The sequence below is a fragment of the Helianthus annuus genome, chromosome 7 (genome assembly GCF_002127325.2).
Source record: "Helianthus annuus cultivar XRQ/B chromosome 7, HanXRQr2.0-SUNRISE, whole genome shotgun sequence".
Taxonomy (NCBI): Eukaryota; Viridiplantae; Streptophyta; class Magnoliopsida; order Asterales; family Asteraceae; genus Helianthus; species Helianthus annuus.
This window is the reverse complement of record NC_035439.2, coordinates 122092180-122106212: the sequence shown is the minus strand read 5'-3', so window position 1 is coordinate 122106212 and position 14033 is coordinate 122092180. Positions and strand designations below refer to the sequence as shown.

Sequence of the window (14033 nt, the reverse complement as noted above, 5' to 3'; positions counted from 1 at the left end):
AGTACCAAGGCCAAATGGTCCTATTATTCCAAGAGGCAGGTGTGGTGTACCAAGGAGACACCTTAGAGAAAATGTGAGGGGCATTGAAGCACATTTTCGGCCGGTAATCACGCAAAACCCTTCACCGGTAGTCATTCCTCATAATGATCAAGGGCGAACATTTGAAGTAAGAACCAACTCTTTGCAAAGTTTACCAAAGTACAAGGGGTTGGCAACGGAGGAGCCTTATTTTCATTTAGAGGCTTATGACTCGATTTGCAACACTCTTGGGAGTCAAGGGTTTTCGGCTGACGATATTAAATTGGTTTTGTTCCAATTTTCCTTGGAAGATAAGGCGAAGAAGTGGTTTTACACATTACCTTCGGCATCCATATATACATGGGGAGAGATGCAACAAACTTTCTTGGATGAGTTTTACACCGCCCAAAAGACCAATGATGCAAGGAAGGGGTTGAGAAGCTTTCAACAACAACATGGTGAGATGTTTCATGAGGCGTTCGAGCGCTTCAATATGATGATTAAAAATTGCCCTCACCATGGAATTGAATTGTGGGAGTTGATGAATGTCTTCCACGAAGGGTTGAGTGCCGAAGATGCACGTGATTTGATGTCTATCACCGGTGGGACTTTTGGAACAAACTATGAGAACGATGATTGGGAGTTCTTGGAAAGCATGGCAACTACATCAAAAAGGAAAGCTCAAGCTTCAAGAAGAGCGACCGCAAGTGCACGCCATAGATGATGGTAATGTTCAAACCACTAACCAAATATATGATGTTTGTGCTTTATGTAATGAAATAGGTCATGCAGCTGAAAATTGCCAAGGGATGTTGGACGGGCAATACGAGGAAGTCCATGCGGTTCAAGGTCAAGGTCAAGGTCAAGGTCAAGGAGGAGGTGGTAGGAACTACAACAACATGAACTCTAATACCTACCACCTCGGGTTGAGGAACCACCCGAATTTTAGATATGGGAACCTTCAAACCAAGCAAACCCGAATTTTCAAGGTAGCCAAGGTAACTTTGGTTCACGCCAATCTTACAATAACCAAGGTGGATACCGAGGCGGAAATAACAAAGGTTATCAAAAGCAATACCAAACGGGTCAAGAACAAGGGGGGTCTTCGGGTGGAAACGAGGTGATGGAGATGCTAAAGAGCATGCAATTGGAGATGCAAAAACGGAATCAACTTGACGAAGTGCGAATGCAAAAGGATGAGGTTCGTGATAAAAGCATCCAATCACTAACGACCCAAATGGGTCGATTAGCAACCGATGTGGCGGAATTGAAGAAAGGTAAGGGTCAACTTCCAAGCGATACTAAAGTAAACCCTTCACATGGTTCGTCACGAGGTAATGTTAATATTAATCATGTTAATGTATTAAGAAGTGGGAAAGAATTTAAAGCCAATTTGTCACCCGAATTGGTTGAGGGGGTAGTTGAGGATGTCACGGGAATTGAAAGTGATGATGAAATTTCACCGGTTAAACCAAAAGAAACAATTGTTAAAAACCGGGTTTGGGTGAAAATGAAAAGAATGAAAAAGTTGAGGGTGAACCGAGTCAAGTCCCGTTTCCATCGGCCTTACTTGACCCGGGAAAGAAAAATTTCATTGTGTCGAGAGGTCCTCAAAAAGAGGAGATGTGGGACATGTTTAAACAAGTAAAAATAAATCTCCCACTCCTCGATGCAATAAGACAAGTCCCCGCTTATGCAAAATTCTTATAAGAATTATGTACACAAAAAAGGCAAAACAAGAAGAAAGTGCCTAAGCGGGTGGATTTAACCGGGCAAGTGAGTGCGATGTTAAATGGGGAGCTTCCTCCTAAGCTCCAAGATCCGGGCACGCCATTGATTAATGTACAAGTTGGTAATTTTCAAATGGCTAAGGCGTTGCTAGATCTTGGAGCCGGAGTTAGCATTTTACCGGGGGGCTTATATGACCAATATGACTTTGGTCCGTTAGCAAGGGTGGAGACAACGGTTGTTTTGGCCGATTTGTCTCATAAGTTGCCTCGGGGTATGGTTCACAATGTAATTGTGAAAATTGATGAGTTTTATTACCCGGTGGACTTTCTAGTCTTGGATTACTCGGCGGACCCTAAGCAACAACAAAATATAATTTTGGGTCGGCCGTTTTTAAGCACCGCACATGCTATTATTGATTGTAGATTTGGTATAGTTGATATGGCTTTTGGAAATAGAAAAATGCGTTTGAATGTTTTTACTAACAATTCTAATGCTAACGGTGTGGATGAGTGTTTCATGGCAGATATAGTAGATGGATGCAACCCGCATGAGTATGAGGAGGATGGTTTGGATATTTGCCTGTGTGACTTTTCTGAACAGGTACATGCTTATGCACTCCGGGTTGAAGAGGAAGCACAAGATGCTATGGCGTTGAAAGAAGGTAGACCACCATGGACCCATCAATTTGAGGGTCTACCGGTGGAGATCGATTCGGGTACTAAACCATCACTAGAGGAACCGCCAAAGTTGGAGCTCAAGGACTTGCCGAGCCATTTGAAGTATGTGTTTTTAGGGGATAATGACACTTTACCGGTCATTATTGCCTCTAATTTGGAGTTGGCCCAAGAGCAAGCATTATTGGAAGTCTTGAAGGAAAACAAGGGAGCTATCGGATGGACAATTGCCGATCTCAAGGGAATTAGTCCATCAATTGTCATGCACAAGATCATTACAACCGAAGAGGTCAAACCGACACGAGAAGCTCAAAGACGGTTGAACCCGAACCTACGGGAGGTAGTTAAAAAGGAGGTAATTAAATGGTTGGATGCGGGAATCATCTATCCGATTTCGGATAGTGCTTGGGTGAGTCCCACCCAAGTTGTGCCTAAGAAGGCCGGCATTCAAGTAGTCAAGGATGAAAGTGGTGAACAAATTGCCACCCGACCGGTTACCGGGTGGCGTATGTGTATTGACTACCGAAAATTGAATGTCGCTACTTCTAAGGACCATTTCCCGCTACCTTTCATTGACCAAATTATTGAAAAATTGTCGGGTCAAAAATATTATTGCTTTTTAGATGGGTATTCGGGTTACAATCAAATCGCCATACACCCGGATGACCAACACAAGACCACTTTCACTTGCCCATATGGCACCTTTGCCTTTCGGCGAATGCCATTTGGCTTGTGTAATGCTCCGGCAACTTTCCAACGATGTATGATGAGTATTTTCTCGGACATGGTTGGAGAGTCGCTCGAAGTATTTATGGATGACTTCTCCATTTTTGGCACTACTTTTGATGCTTGTCTCAACGAATTACAAAAGGTTTTAAAAAGGTGCGTTGAGAAAAATTTAGTGTTAAGTTGGGAGAAAAGTCATTTCATGGTGCAAGAGGGCATTGTGTTGGGCCATGTGATTTCTGAAAGGGGGATGGAGGTGGATAAGGCAAAGATACGGGTAATATCATCTTTGCCACCTCCTAAAAATGTTAAGGGTGTAAGGTCATTCTTGGGACACGCGGGTTTTTATAGACGTTTCATTAAGGGTTTTAGTGTTATCACTGTTGGTGCATGTTTGTGACAACAGCTTAGATTTGGTCTTTGGATATCTTGTAATTAGTTAAACGATAAACAGTTAGCGGCTTTAGCTTTGTAATAGTTAGTTGTAATGTTTGGGCTTACTAAACCCAAGGAATTGGGTGATGGGGGCGAATTGGGCCTGTCCAATTCGCAGCCCAGGAGTCTTTAACCTAGCCCAGTTGTGAACCTTGTGTTATATAAACAAGGTTAGACATTAGGGTTAAGGTTAATCAGCCAAAACAGAGTTTGAGAGAGACATAATTTCGTGAGAGCTTGCTTGGACGAAATTAGGGTTTGTGTTTAGGGTTTGATTGATTGTAATCAATCTTGATAGATAATCAATAAAACCCGGTTTGATTGAATTGCTGTTTCTGCGTTCTACACGTTTTCTGCTACAATCTGATCTAGAGGATTCCGCACTCTAGGTTAGATAGACGATTCTGTGAAGATCCATAACATCAAGGGGACCTACAATTGGTATCAGAGCATTAGGCTCTTGATTGCTCGGTTCTGAATTGTTTGCTGCAGAAACAGGGAGTAAAAATTCGAAATTTTTGAAACCTGATAATTAGGGTTTTAAAATTTTCGAAATTTTGGTGTGTTTTGATTCTGATTTTTGATTTTTGTTGGCTGTTTTGATCTTCTGGTTTGTTTGTTTGTTGGTTTGCAGGTTTTCTGGAAAGATTTGGCTGATTCTGGAATAGTTTGTGGCTGATAGACTTGAAGATTCGAAGACTGTTCTTCGTGTTCTTCGTGTTTATTCAATCAGTTCTTCATAATTTTCGATTTTAAGTTGCTGATTTGGTGTTTTGATTTTGCAGATAAGTGTTGGAAAATCTGAAAAATCTTCAAAAATTCGAACAGATTGACTTTCCATAGCTGCTGGGCGAATTTAGCTGTTTTCTGGCGATTTTGACTGATCTGCGAACTTAACCCAGCAAACTTACCGGCGAACTTAAATCCAAAGGCGACTTTGGTGATCGTATAACTTTCCACAGCGAAGTTATTACGATTCTCGGCGAATTTACTGTTCGTCGTATTCGCGAAATAGAGCAGCGAAAATAACCAGCGAACCTTATCAGCAAAATTGACTGTTGAACCTTATCAGCGAAATTGACTGTTGAACCTTACCAGCGAACCTTATCAGCGAATTTAACTGATTACCTAGCGAAATTAAGCATAAACCAGCGAAATTAAGAGAGAATTTAAGTGGTGGAATTACAGTTGGCAAGCGTCGGAAATTTTTCGGTGTTTTGCAAATAGAAATTGATCCGTAACTCGTTAGACAGAACCGTTTGCACCGTTGAACTCGTGTGATTTTTAGGACAAAAAAAAAATCCCGATTTCGGTTTCGGTTTTTGACATTATATATCATTGGATTCGTCTTTTCGAGACGATTCTAACGGTGTAATTTGGTAACCACTGTTTTCGGACGACTTCTGTACGGTTTTCTCAGTCTGTTAACGTTAAAATGTCAAACATGTCTACCTTGAACGAGCTGTTGAAGATGGAGCATGAGGTTGGTACTACCAACAAACCACCTAAGATGATGAAGGTGGAAAACTATCTGACATGGAAGGATCGTTTTCAGTCCTTCATTGAATATCAGGATACGCGCATGTGGATATGCATCGAAGATGGTTACGTGAATCCTACACACGACTTTGAGGGCAGACCACGTCGAACAGAATATGTGAACATGCAAGATAATGATAAAAAGATGTATGAGGCTGAAAAGAGAGCCTTGGCTGCAATCAAAATGTCGTTGCCTGATAGCATCAAACATACCTTCAAAAAGTACACTAACTCAAAGGATATGTGGGATGCTTTGGAGAAAAGATACGCTGGTAATGCTGATGTCAAGAAGAACAAGATTGATCTACTGAAGAAGCAGTTTGCTGTTTTCAAGTACATGAAGCATGAGTCACTTGAAGACGTCATCACTCGTTACTACCATCTGATGTCAGAAATGGACAATTATGAGATCGATTGCTATTCTGATGTAGAGAAGAATGACAAGCTGCTAGATGCTTTGCCTACTAAGTGGGATATCTACACTTTAATGATCAAGGGTGAAGCAGATTATGAAACAAAAGAGCTTGAAGAGGTTGTAGGAAAGTTGAGGGCCTATGAGCTCAGCATGAAGAAGAAAGATACTGGATATGATCAGGTTCAAGATCCGGCAGTGTACAATGGGCTTACATCTTCTTCATCTCACAACGCTTCTAGCGACTCTGCTACTGCGTTTTTATCATGTGAGAATGAGCAGGTTATGGTGAATCAGGATGGTGATGTGTGTTTTGTTGCTGCTTCAGGAGGATCATCAGGAGTTAAGAAAACATCAGCTTCTAAGCAGAGTACTACTGCCAAGTCAATGCCAATGAGTGTGAAGTCTGCTGAAGAGCATCTGGCTCTGCTTGCTTCGTTTGTTGCCTCCTATGAGAACTATATTCAGGGAAAGATTTCTGATCCTGCTACTTTAGATGAAGACTATGATCAGATTGACCCTGATGATCTTGAAGAGATGGATTTGCAATGGCAAATGGCCATGATTTCTAGGCGTGTGAAAAGGTTCATGAACAGAACAGGAAGAAAGTTTGTGGGAAGGTCTGTTGGTTTCGACAAGGCCAAAGTGAGGTGCTTTAACTGTCAAAGTTATGGGCATTTTGCTAGGGAGTGTCAGAAACAAAAACAAGACAACTCGAGTCAGAGTTCAAACAACAGGAATGCATCAAGCAACTCTAGCTCAAAGGCGTTGATCTCTACTGCAAGAGAGGGTTCATATGATTGGAGCATTCACTTAGAAAATGATGGGGATGTCTCTCAAGCATTCATGGCAGAGATTACTCCAATCGATGATGGTGAAGCTAAAGTAGATGATGCTGAAGTGAAAGAGGATGCTGAGGTGAAGGTAGAGAATAGAGCTGAAGAAAAGAAAGATGATCAGACAACAGGTGCTGAAGATGAAAAACAAAAGTCAGAATATGAAAGAGAAGCTGAGGAAAAGGATGCTAAGTATAAACAATTGGAAGCTCAGCTTGCTGCTCTAATGGCCAACCTTGACAAACAAACAGGAGAGGTAAAATCTAATTCTGTGTGTTTAAAATGTCGTGAACTACAGGGTGAGGTTGACAGGTTGTCTGCACAAAACAAAAGTTTGGTAAGTGAGATGTCTAACATTAAAGAATCAAACTTTTTTGCTAAAAGAAACGAAACGTCATACTTGAAGAAAATAAAAGGTTATGAAAGTGAACTTGAAGCTGTAACCAGCAAATTAAATGAAAAACTTCAAGTCATTGACTTAGCTCATGACATGATGGCTGAAAAAACAAAAGAGATTTCTGATAAAAACAAAGAGTTGTCAGATGCTCAACTCAAAATTGTTGAACTTGAAAAGAAATTGGGTCAATTCAGGGATTCTGCTTTTGTTATGAAACACATGATGGGTGGGTTAAAGAAGAGTAATGACAAGACTAGTGTGGGATTCCAAGGCTATAATGAAGTCCCACCTCCTCTTAGTCATGATTATTCATTCCTACCTGATGAAGATGAGCTAACAAAGTTTATGTCAACAACACCAAGTAGTTCCACAGCAAGTCGAGGTGATGAGTCTGAGAGAGGTGATGCTAAGAAGGATAATAGCAGCAAACCAGCTTTGAAAAAGAACACTTCACAACCTAAGAATAAAAATTCGACTTTTGCTAAAAAGATAAATTTTGTTCAAGGAAGTGACATGAAAAATGAGACAGCTGTTATTGAAAATGAATCGAACGTAGAGTTTGCTAAAAATAAAAACAACGAAAATTTTGAAATTAAGCAAACTGAACCAGATTCTTCTAAAGCATCATCATCAAAGCCTGAATCTAGTTCAAAGGCTTCAGATAAGAAGTCTTCGAAAAGGATGTCGTGCTTCAAATGTCACACCAAAGGACATGTAGCTAGCTGCTGTCCTAACAAAAATAATGAAGCACAGGTGAATGAGAGGAAAAGAGAGAAGTCACCAGAGAAAAATGGTGATAAGCAGGAGAGAGAGTCCAACTCTCCTAAGAAATCTGCTCCTAAGCAACCAGAGCCAGTTGCTGTTGGTGAGGATAAGGCTGAAAAAGGAACTCCACAAGTTCCTCGTTTTCAAAGAAATCAACCTAGATTTCAGCCTAGATCTCCACCAGGCAGATTAGAGAGACCTAGAAGCAGTTCACCAAGAATGAACAATCAAAATACAAATAATTTCAGAAGTCAAGGTCAATATCAAAATCGATACCAAAATAATGGTAGTCGAAATTTTTATAACAATGGCTTTAGAAATTATAACTATAATGCTTCTTGGAATCAAAATCCAAATTTTCAAAGGTCAAATAGTCCAAACACACATAGGAACCCTCAGGACCAAAGACCTAGTGGAAGTCAAAATAAATTTCCAACAGGTCTAAGATCCAAGACTCCAGTTAAGAGTAATGGATATTGGATGGACGTTCCGGTGGTTGGTGAATTTGGACGACCCAAGACCATTAAGGCTTGGGTCCCCCAATCTAACTAATCTTTTGGTTGGTGTGTGCAGGAGCTGCTAAGGAGGATTATCAACTTGTGGTATGTTGATAGTGGCTGCTCCAGGCACATGACGGGGGATGCGAGGTTGTTGACTGAATTTGAAGAATATGATGGAGGACAAGTGAATTTTGCGGGTGCAAAAGGTGGTAGAATTACAGGACGAGGAAAGGTGACCAATGGGAAGATCACACTGGACAAAGTGAACTATGTTGAGCAGCTTAAACACAATCTTATGAGCGTGTCACAAGTCTGCGACAAGGGTCACTCGGTCCATTTTACCAAGAATGAAGCATTAATGTTGAAACCAGGTTTGAAGATACCGGACGATTGGATAGTGATGCGAGCGCCAAGGAGAAATGACACTTATGTCATGGACATGGGTGCAAAGGATCCAACTGCAGTGGTGGCATGTTTACTATCAAAAGCATCTGAAGCTGAATCGATGTTGTGGCACAGACGCATGGCCCATATTCACTATCGCAAAATGAACTATCTTGTTAAAAATGAGCTAGTGAGAGGGGTTCCATTGCGGAGGTTTCAAGTGGAAGACAAATGTCTTCCATGTCAAAAAGGAAAACAACACAAGAAACCTCACAAATCAAAAACAGTAAATTCCATAGATGCCCCTTACGAATTACTTCACATGGATTTATTCGGTCCAGTGAACGTGAGGAGCATAGGTGGAAAGTACTATTGTTTAGTTGTCACTGATGATTACTCACGTTATTCATGGGTTTTCTTTTTAGGTACAAAAGATGAGACAGCAGAGATGTTGATAGATCTTTTTACAAAATTGGAAAACGTCCATGATGCAAAGATCAAGAGGATAAGGAGTGATAATGGCACGGAGTTCAAGAATCGTATTCTGGATCTCTACTGTCTTCGCAAGGGAATTGAACATCAATATTCTGCTCCTTATACGCCTCAACAGAATGGAGTTGCTGAGAGGAAAACAGGACGTTGACTGAAGCCGCTAGGACAATGCTTTCAGATTCTAAGCTACCAGTTCTTTTCTGGGGAGAAGCTGTGAATACAGCTTGCTATGTCCTAAACAAAGTTTTGACTGTTAAACGTTTTAACAAAACTTGTCATGAATTAATGTTTAACAAGAAACCAAACTTAGAAGGCTTTGAACCATTTGGATTACCCTGCACCATTGTGCGAAATAAAGATAAACAAAAATTCGGTGAGGTGGCTGACGAGGGCTACTTTCTAGGTTACATACTGGCGCACCGAATAAAAGGGTTTTTAATCTAAAAACTGGTAAAATTGAGGTTGTGTTTAATGTTGAAATCACTTCTTACAAACCTCAACAGTCAACGAGTGGACCAGCTATATTATATGATTATGAAAGTGTCTTTAAATCATTTAATATTCCTGAGTTTTCCAATGCAGATGAGTCTCAGCTGATTCAAACAGTGATTGGTGATGATGAAGGCGAGTTCATGCCTAGATCGAATGTTGATACAACAGATGCTCCGGGACCTTCCCAAGATGCTGCTGATACTGATTCAAGTGACGATGAACCCGAACCCAATCAGGGGGAGGATTTCATTAATCCGTTTGCGGATCAGCATATTCAGGGGGAGGTTGGCTCAAACCTTGGTGACAATTTAGAAGTCGATGCTGTTGCTACTATACGAGCAAATAGAGATCATCCAGTTGACATGATACTGGGAGATCCTGCTGCAGGTGTTCAAACGAGAAGAAGCATAGCAGCGAATACAGGTTTATTTGTGTCGATTGAGAAAACTGGGATAGTGAATGAGTGCTTGTATAGTTGCTTTATTTCCCAAGAGGAGCCGAAGAACATTCATATGGCTCTTAAAGACAATTCATGGGTTGAAGCTATGCAAGAGGAATTGGCCCAGTTTGCTAAGTTGAAGGTTTGGGAGTTGGTTGATCTTCCTAAAGGTGAAAGAGAGATTGGCACTAAATGGGTGTTTAGGTGCAAGAAGGATGAAAGAGGTATAGTCACGCGAAACAAGGCTCGATTGGTGGTCAAAGGTTCAATCAGCAAGAAGGGATTGATTACAATGAGGTGTTTGCACCAGTGGCAAGGTTGGAGGCAATTCGTTTGTTTCTGGCTTTTGCTTCATTCAAGGGCTTCAAAGTTTACCAACTAGACGTGAAGAGTGCGTTTCTTTACGGGAAAGTCCAAGAAGTGGTGTATGTCTCACAACCAGATGGGTTCGTTGATCCAGATTATCCAGATCGAGTGTACAAACTTGATAAGGCTTTGTATGGGTTACATCAAGCTCCCAGGGCGTGGTACGAGACACTGTCTACACATCTGATAAAGAATGGTTTTGAAAGAGGTCAGATTGACAGTACACTGTTCATCAAGAGGAAGAAGGAAGATTTTCTGCTGGTACAGGTGTACGTGGATGACATCATCTTTGGGTCATCTGATGAAAGCATGTGTAAAGAGTTCGAGCAGGTGATGAAGAGCAAGTTCGAAATGAGTGCTATGGGTGAGCTGTCTTACTTTCTGGGATTACAAGTTGAACAGAAGGCGGATGGGATGTTTATTCATCAAACAAAGTATGTGTATGACATTTTGAGTCGGTTCAAAATGAATGATTGCACTACTTCCAACACACCCATATGTGAAAATCACAATCTTGGCCCAGATCATGAAAGTACTGAAGATGTTGATCCTACTCAATACAGGGCAATGATTGGTTCTCTAATGTACTTGACTGCTTCAAGACCCGACATCATGTTTGCTGTATGCTTGTGTGCCAGATATCAGGCGAATCCTAAAGAGTCACACATGAAAGCAGTGAAGCGAATTATTCGTTACTTGAAGGGGAAACCTAAACTTGGGTTGTGGTATCCAGCTGATAGTGATTTGACGTTTGTTGCTTACACTGACTCAGACTTTGGAGGATGCAAATCGAACAGGAAGTCTACAACAGGTGGTTGTCAGTTCTTAGGAGGCAGGATCGTGTCTTGGCAATGCAAGAAGCAATCCTGTGTGTCTACCTCTACGTGTGAAGCTGAATATATTGCTGCTGGAAGCTGCTGCTCTCAGGTTCTCTGGATTCAACAGCAGATGCGCGATTACGGTTTGGATTTCACTCGTACTCCTATTATGATAGACAATAATGCCACTATTTCAATAACTAATAATCCCGTGAACCACAGTCGCACAAAACATATTGACATACGTCATCATTTTATACGGGATTGTGCTGAAAAGAGACTAATTGAATTACATCGAGTCGACACAGAGGATAACCTGGCAGATCTTTATACTAAAGCATTTGACAGGGCTCGCTTTGAACACTTAGTCGAACTCAACGGGATGAGGAATCCTGAATAACTGGTTTTTCATAAGAATTTTTGTAAATAGTTTACTGCTTTTCTTAAAAAATCAAAAACACAAAAAAAAAAATTGAAAAATCAAAAACATAAAAAAAAAATAGAAAATCAAAAATGAGTTATCATTGTGTGAAAAGAAGAAATGATAGTACATCAGCAAGTTAGACTGTCACACTGAACTTGAAATTACATTGCTTAAGTGTGATAGCAGCTTCATTATATGATGTACCAGTAGGCAAAAGCATGAAATAATCAACTTACCAATGTGATATAAACTTAAATGAACTGAATATGAGTGGGGAACATATCAGTGATGTATGGTTTCATGACCTTAATTCTTGCGTTGATAGATTGCCAAAATCTGAAGTTTTGGGTCTTTATACTGTTGTTTCAACTAGGGATATCTTGGCTGTCTGTCTGTTAGAACAAAAAATTGTACATGACCCCAGGAAAGATAGTCACTTGGAATTAGCTCATTTCTATTTGAATGTCTGTATATTTCCCGATACACACAATTTTGATCTGATTCTGAAATCTTCTCTGACAAAAGTCGTGTACCTCCTCTGCTGCATCCAGATATATGCTGACCTGGAGGTGCTAGGCAACGACAGCTTCTGCTGCATCCAGATACATGCTGACCTAGCTGTACGTTGTCGTGCTATAGATCTAATACACCCGAAAGAGGCCCTCTAGTGCCCAAAAGAAACCCAAGAAACCTATATCAAACTGAGAAAATCTCATTTGATCTGTATATTATACCATCTCTACTAAAGATCTATTCTGTTCTCTTCTCAACCTATTCCCAGTTAAGATTTCAGAACTCTGGATTAGACTTGTGAAATATGTGGTAGGGAAGATACTTGCATGATAGAGTGTGTTGTTTATATTTCCAGGATTTGATTAGTATTTATGTGGGTGTTCATAGTTAAGCAATTAAAACATGATAAAACAGTTTATATGCAGAACTAGACACAGTCAGGATATCTTAAAGGATGCCATCAGTATACTCACCTACTACGATGAATCTTTGTGCATACCTTGATCGTGGGGGTATATCCTGTTGTGGGACACGCTCGTATTTCAGAAAATAAAATTACCTTAACGTATCATATGGTAATGGTACTTGAAATGTTCATGCATTTTGTTTAAGAGGACAAACATACTGGTAATCGTCTTGAACTGCTTTTCATGAAAAATTAAATAAAGAATTATATAATTGTGTGAAACAGTTTGCTTGTGCTGATATGATCTTCTTACCAGTGATTCTCACAAAAATAGAGTGTTTATTGCTTTTGTTATTTACTTGCTTTCAGAAAATATAAAAAATCCAAAAATAGTGTCATTTTCTGTTTAAAATTCTTAACGTACGGAAAACTGTTATTCTTGGAGGAATTGTTACTGATAGGGGGAGACGGTGTTAGAAAGTGAGCTCAAAATTTTCAATCAGGCAGGTTCTTGTGTGTTGAGCAAAATGTTTTGCGTGTTGATGATTTTGAAAAAGCTTAATCTGTTACACAGTTTAACTAATCTCTTGAAAAATAATAATTTATTTAACTTATGTTGAAAAATTCTTATGGTTTCTCGAGATGTTGGTTTTATAGTGTTCAGATTGAAGCGGTTTGTTGCTGAGAAGTTGATGTGACGTGTGAAGATGAGAGTTATGATTGGCTGCATGGTAGAACCTCCTTTCTATATTGCAGACAAGTTGAAGAATTGAAGATTGCTTTGCAAATGCTGAACTGGAGTTTACTTAAACGCTAACGTTTTGAAGATTTGGTGATTGGATGCATCAGCTTAGGGGGAGTCTGTTGCTGACAGAAGCTATTGAAGCTGAAGCTATCCAAAGACCAAGGACAGTGCAAGGCTACGTGAAGATTGCAAGAAGACTGAAGACAAAGTTTTGACTGAAGACAAAGTTTTTATGAAGCTATTGTCAAGGGGGAGTTTGTTGGTGCATGTTTGTGACAACAGCTTAGATTTGGTCTTTGGATATCTTGTAATTAGTTAAACGATAAACAGTTAGCGGGTTTAGCTTTGTAATAGTTAGTTGTAATGTTTGGGCTTACTAAACCCAAGGAATTGGGTGATGGGGGCGAATTGGGCCTGTCCAATTCGCAGCCCAGGAGTCTTTAACCTAGCCCAGTTGTGAACCTTGTGTTATATAAACAAGGTTAGACATTAGGGTTAAGGTTAATCAGCCAAAACAGAGTTTGAGAGAGACATAATTTCGTGAGAGCTTGCTTGGACGAAATTAGGGTTTGTGTTTAGGGTTTGATTGATTGTAATCAATCTTGATAGATAATCAATAAAACCCGGTTTGATTGAATTGCTGTTTCTGCGTTCTACACGTTTTCTGCTACAATCTGATCTAGAGGATTCCGCACTCTAGGTTAGATAGACGATTCTGTGAAGATCCATAACATCAAGGGGACCTACAATCACCAAACCCCTATGCAACTTGTTATTGAAAGATGTCCCATTTGATTTTACTAACGAGTGTATGCAAGCTTTCACTGTTTTGAAGGAACATTTGGTCAAGGCGCCTATTTTGCAACCACCCGATTGGTCAAAGCCGTTCGAGATAATGTGTGATGCGAGCGACACCATTAT

General features: G+C 40.2%; 1 non-coding gene across 1 annotated transcript; it reads right to left on the bottom strand.

Moving 5' to 3' along the window:
* Window positions 1–437: 437 nt before the first annotated feature.
* Window positions 438–543, bottom strand: LOC118480736. The gene has a single exon (XR_004863713.1). It is a non-coding gene; the product is annotated as a small nucleolar RNA R71 (small nucleolar RNA).
* Between the last annotated feature and the right edge of the window lie 13490 nt (window positions 544–14033).